The sequence below is a fragment of the Neomonachus schauinslandi genome, chromosome 10 (assembly GCF_002201575.2).
Source record: "Neomonachus schauinslandi chromosome 10, ASM220157v2, whole genome shotgun sequence".
Lineage (NCBI taxonomy): Eukaryota > Metazoa > Chordata > Mammalia > Carnivora > Phocidae > Neomonachus > Neomonachus schauinslandi.
In genome coordinates, this window is record NC_058412.1 from 47,419,477 (window position 1) to 47,425,476 (window position 6,000).

Sequence of the window (6,000 nt, forward strand, 5' to 3'; positions counted from 1 at the left end):
CTTTGCTCATTTAAAAATTGGGTTGTTTGTTTTGTTGTTGAGTTGTAGGAGTTCTTTATATTCTGTATATTAATTTTTATCAGATGTATGTCTTGCAAGTACTTTCTCCCATTTTATTGATTGACTCTTTACTGTCTTGATAGTTTCCCTTGACATCCCGAAATTTGTAATTTTGATGTAGTCCAATTTATCTATTTTGTTGAATGTGCTTTTGGTGTCACATCCAAGAAATCATAGCCACATCCAATATCATTATGTATTTTTCCTGTGTGTTCTTCTAAGAGTCTTATAGTTTTAGCTCTTAGGTTTAGGTCTTTAATCCATTTTGAGATAAATTTTTCTATAGAGTATAAGGTAAGGGCCCAATTTCATTCTTTTGCATGTGGATATCCAATTTGCCCAGTATCCTTTGTTGAAAAGACTGTCCTCTTGCCCTTGAAAACAAAGGTTTCTGGTTGCTGTGGGTCCTGTCACAGTTCTCACCAGCAAATGCACGTTCTTCTCCTAACTCCTGTCACACACATCCACCGCAAACAAGCTATCTTGGGGATGTTCTGCAGAATAGCATTAACAGCATAGAGAGGCAAGCTTGTGATTGGCTATCAAGCGGTAACATGTTCATGAGAGATGCCCAATCTTTAAGGACTAAAAAGTAGTTCTCAACAGCATTCAGAATACCTTGTTGACCTTTGCTACCCGAAGGGGGTGTTTTGTAGAACCCCCCACTCCATCCCCTTAAGTCATAGGGATGAAAAAAATTCCCTTCATTAGGGAAATGCAAATGAGTATCCTTCCACTGAAAAGGTGCATTGCATAATATGACAATACTTCTGGTGATATTTTTCTAATATGTGACAAGTGTTAAATGATTATTCTTTTTTTTTTTTAAATGCCTGTATTTTAGGTTTCTTTTTTTTTTTTTAAGATTTTATTTATTTATTTGACAGAGAGAGAGATAGCGAGAGCAGGAACACAAGCAGGGGGAGTGGGAGAGCAAGAAGCAGGCTTCCTGCCAAGCAGGGAGCCCGATGTGGGACTCGATCCCAGGACCCTGGGATCATGACCTGAGCCGAAGGCAGACGCTTAACGACTGAGCCACCCAGGCACCCAAATGATTATTCTTTTAAAAATGTAAAATCATGGGGCGCCTGGGTGGCTCAGTTGGTTAAGCATCTGCTGTCTGCTCAGGTCATGATCTCAAGGTCCTGGGATGAAGCCCCTACTAGGATCCCCATTCAGCGGGGAGCCATCAGCTTCTCCCTCTGCCTCTCCTGCCCCCCTCCCCCCACACCCCCCTCCTGCTCATGAGTACGCTCTCTCAAATAAATAAAATCTTTAAAAAATGTGGGCGCCTGGGTGGCTCAGTGGTTAAGCATCTGCCTTCAGCTCAGGTCATGGTCCCAGGGTCCTGGGATCAAGCCCCGCGTCCAGCTCCCTGCTCCTCAGGAAGCTGCTGCTCCCTCTCCCACTCGCCCTGGTTGTGTTCCCTCTCTCGCTGTGTCTCTCTCTGTCAAATAAGTAAATAAAATCTTAAAAATAATGTTTAAGGGGCGCCTGGGTGGCTCAGTTGGTTGGGCGACTGCCTTCGGCTCAGGTCATGATCCTGGAGTCCCGGAATCGAGTCCCGCATCGGGCTCCCTGCTCGGCGGGGAGTCTGCTTCTCCCTCTGACCCTCCCCCCTCTCATGTGCTCTCCCTCTCTCATTCTCTCAGTCTCAAATAAAAAATAAAATCTTTAAAAAAAATTTTTTTAAAATAATGTTTAAAAATGTAAAATCATGACTCTCATACAAATATAAAATAAACACTTGTGAAATGTCCTATTTAGCTCATTAATTACTGAAGAGAGCAGTAGCATGCTACATCACCAGTCCAAATGAGACTCAAAGTTGCCCACACTTATATTCGGAGAAGTGCTGGAAGGAATTCACCAACAGATGCCGTAGGGTGACCTCACTTTCCAGCAAACTCTGTTTTCTATGGACAAGAATTACTTGTATTACTAGCAGTTTTCTATAACTTGCAGAGCTGTAAAATACCACAAAGACAAGGAAGGGTGGAAGTAATGCTGATACGTGGAGCTCATTTTCGTCTTTCCAATTTTCCTCCAGAAGAAAAGTATACTTGAAGCTGAGATACGCTGCTTTGATGGCGGGAGATTTTGCTTTCCCCCGAGCATGAAACTGCCTTTCTGACAGCCGCTACTTGTCATGGATGATTTTCTTCTCTTTCCTTGGGATAAATAAGCGGAAGAGGATGTGAGCTGAATGGGTACAACTGTTGTTTCTTTCTTTTCTTATTTTATTTGTGAGTTTTCCAGTAAAATATTGGATGTCCGAATACATGTCCCAACACGTTATAGCAAACTCACTCCATTGTTTGCTTTAAAAAATATATGTATTTTTCAATCACAAAGTAAAGCTAAGGTTGATGACTCATACTCATTCTTTTTTCTTTTTCAAAATAGTATTTACCAAGCTTCTCCTGTATTTTAAGAACTGTTATAGGCACTAGAGATACAGTAGTGAGTGAAATAAGACCCCTACCCTTATTAAGCTTACATTCTTGTGGGGGACACAGACAATAAGCATAATATGATATCAGGGAATAGTAAGTGCTCTGAAGGGTAAGAGAATGAAGTGGATAATGTGAACAGAGAGCTGAATGAGGAGAAGGAGCAGGTCATGTGAACACCTGAAAGAGGCTAGTAGCATAAGGACAAGAACTTACAGGAGCATCAGTAGTCACGCAAAATCATAGAGGTTCGTGTTGGTATAGTCAACAAACTTTTCCTCTGCCCCTACTGTGTACCGGGCTCTGTTCTGGGTGCTTACAATACAAACCGTTGGGGAGGCCAGAATTTTGCTGTCCATAAGGATATGGAAAGAGGAAGGTATATTTCTGTCTGTTGATTTCTTGTTCTGTCTACCCACACCCCTTCATCATACACGATTTTTCAAAATCCAACTTCCTTGATCCTTCTTCCCAAAAGCATTTCCTGTCACTCAAGCCAAAGTGGCCTCCACTGCGTGCTCTCAAAGAACCTGGTGCATATTTGTATTAAAGCACTCATTACACTTGATTATAATCATCTCTTGCTTGTCCGCCTTCCTCACTGGACGGCACACCCCCCCTAAAGGCAAGCTCATCACTCTATTCAGCTTTGCACTTCTGAGGCCCAGCACAAAATCTGGAATATCTTAGCTCTTGACAAGTACAGAAAAGTGGTGAGAGTAAGGAGTTGGGGGTCTTCCCATTTTTTTTGTTTTTCCATCTAAATCTTCTGAAATAAGTCTATTTTGGGTTTACAGTGGGAAAGCAATCCACTTTATTTTTATTTTTTAATATATTTTTTCCACTTTATTTCTAAAACATGAATGAATAGACTATGGCCAGTTCTTACTTCCTTTACACAATTTTTTCTACAGAATGACTGAATGACCAAATTAAGCTAATACCTACAGTTGACAGGAAATGGTGAGGCTAACTCACAGGAAATCATGATAACAATGTACTTATAAGGGCTAGGAGATCATGGAATACATTTTATAAAGATTTTCATCCAAATGGCGGGGCGGCAGGGGGGCGGTGGCGGGGAGGGGAGGAAAGTTGCTTCTGAGCTTTCTGGAAAAGGCATTCTCCAGGCTCTGAAAAGGCTGAGCTCCACAACATTGATGTTAGGCTGCCCTCTGGTGGATCCAGCACCACACAGTGAGGCTGGAAGTTCGAGATCCACTCCTCAGAAAACTTGTGTTTTTACAATGGAATGGTACCCTCAGCAAACACCCAAGAAGATAAGTTGGAGAAGAAACCCTGGAGCAAATACACCAGGTTCTGATATTCCCGATAGTCCTTTGCTAACGAATCCTATTCTTATTACTAATAGGTATAAGACACTTAAGTAAGCCTTCTCACAATGTTGTAGGCTGTGTTATTCTCAAGTGACGAGAAAACTGAGGCTTGCAGGGAAGCAATGACTGGTCAGAGGTCACACAGCACACGTGTTGGATGTTTTCTGTAGCCACAGATACTGTGCACCTACTATGAACCCGTCATGGAGATGGACATAGGGAAATGATTTACTCTGAAGAAAGCATGAAAGTACAGAATGATGGTTGCTGGGATGGAGGCGTGCACCATGCATTTTGTCCAGACTAGGGCAGTTGGGAAAGTTTCCCAGCAGGATGGAGAATTGCACTGAGCCCTAAAGATACAATGTATATAACTGAGGAAGTCCGAAGACTAGCTCAGTCAGGAGACCAGAGAGGATATCACCCCCCTCCCTAACACACACCCAAATATGAGACTTCAGTTGGAAGATGGACGGATGGTGAATGCTCTGTTTTACAGGAAGTTCTAGAGTCTTCAATTGGACAAGTTTTCTGGGAAGTTGAGTTACTGCTTTGGGTAGTATAAATATGTTTTAAAACTAGTAGCCGATAGTTTAAAAAATGTATTACAGATATCCTTATTACCAAAATCAGATCTTTATAATATTTTCTGGATTGTTCCTCCTCCTGGTCCTTGGTCTTGGGGAAACCAAGCAAACCAAACCTGACCACCCTCCCAATGGAGTCCCTAATTATTCCTGTTGCCTATTTTAGTAACATTTGGAACAAATGACAGCTATTCTGTCAGTGGTTCATTTCTTTTTCATTTGCCTCCTTCACCAAACTGAGATGTATGACATCAAGGATCAGGCCTGAGGTCTCTGGAAAACTGCATTCTCAGGACTCTGGAAGGCCGAGATCCGCCTTGCTGCTGGTTAGGCTGCCTTCTGGTGGATACAGCACCACACAGCAAGGCTGGAAGTTCTAGTGTCCGAGAGGATGAGGATGGGAAGGTGGGACCAGAGCATGCACAGATTTGGAAATCATAATGATTTTTCGTTAGGAGGGCACTGAGGGGTGTTCAGAGATTTAAAGAAAAAGAATGACAAGGGTTTCATATCCCAGACAAGCACCGCCCACCCCCCAACAAAAAAACAAAAAAAGAATGACAAGGTCAGGTTTGCACTTTAGTAAGGTCTTTGTCACTGCAGAGTGGAGAACGGATTGCAGCCAGAGTTTAGGGAGATGATTTAAGAGGAGGGGGGGTGATCCCAGCAAGACATGATAGCGCCCTGGACTCAGGTGGCATCTGAGGGCCGGTGAGAAGTGACAGTACAAGTGAGGACAAAGAACCAATGAGCCCTGCTAATTCACAGGGTGTGGGGAAGCTTCTCATTCCTTCCTGGGCAATTCAGTGGGTGGTGGCATCATGTGCTGAGATAGGGGGCTTGAGGCGGGGAGCAGATTTGGGGGAACAGACCAAGTATGCTTTGGAACTGTTGACTTTGGGGTGCATGTGTCACCTGCAAGCAGAGGAGTCCATTAGAAGGGCTCCTGGGTGGCTCAGTCGGTTAAGCATCCAACTTTTGATTTTGGCTCAGGTCATGATCTCAGGGTCGTAGGATCGAACCCCAAGCCGGACTCCACACTCAGCGTGGAGTCTGCTTGAAGATTCTCTCTCTCCGTCTCCCTCTGCCCCTCCCCCCTGCTCACACACTCTCTCCCTATAATAAATAAATAAAATCTTTTATTTTTTTTTAAGATCTTATTTATTTATTTTAGAGAGAGAGAGAGCACGCATGAGCAGGGCAGGGAGGAGCAGAGAGAGAGGGAGACGCAGACTCTCAGCTGAGTAGGGAGCCCGATGTGGGGCTCGATCCCAGGATCATGACCTGAGTATAAGACAGACGCTTAACTGACTGAGCCATCCAGGCGCCCCAGTAAAATCTTTAAGAAAGGAAGGAAGGAAGGAAGGGAGGAAGGAAGGAAGGAAGGAAGGAAGGAAGGAAGGAAGGAAGGAAGGAAGGAAGGAAGGAAGGAAGGAAGAAAGAAAGAAAGAAAGAAAGAAAAAGAAAGAAAGAAAGAAAGAAAGAAAAGAAAGAAAGAAGAAAGAAAGAAAGAAAGAAAGAAAGAAAGAAAGAAAGAAAGAAAGAAAGAAAGAAAGAAAGAAA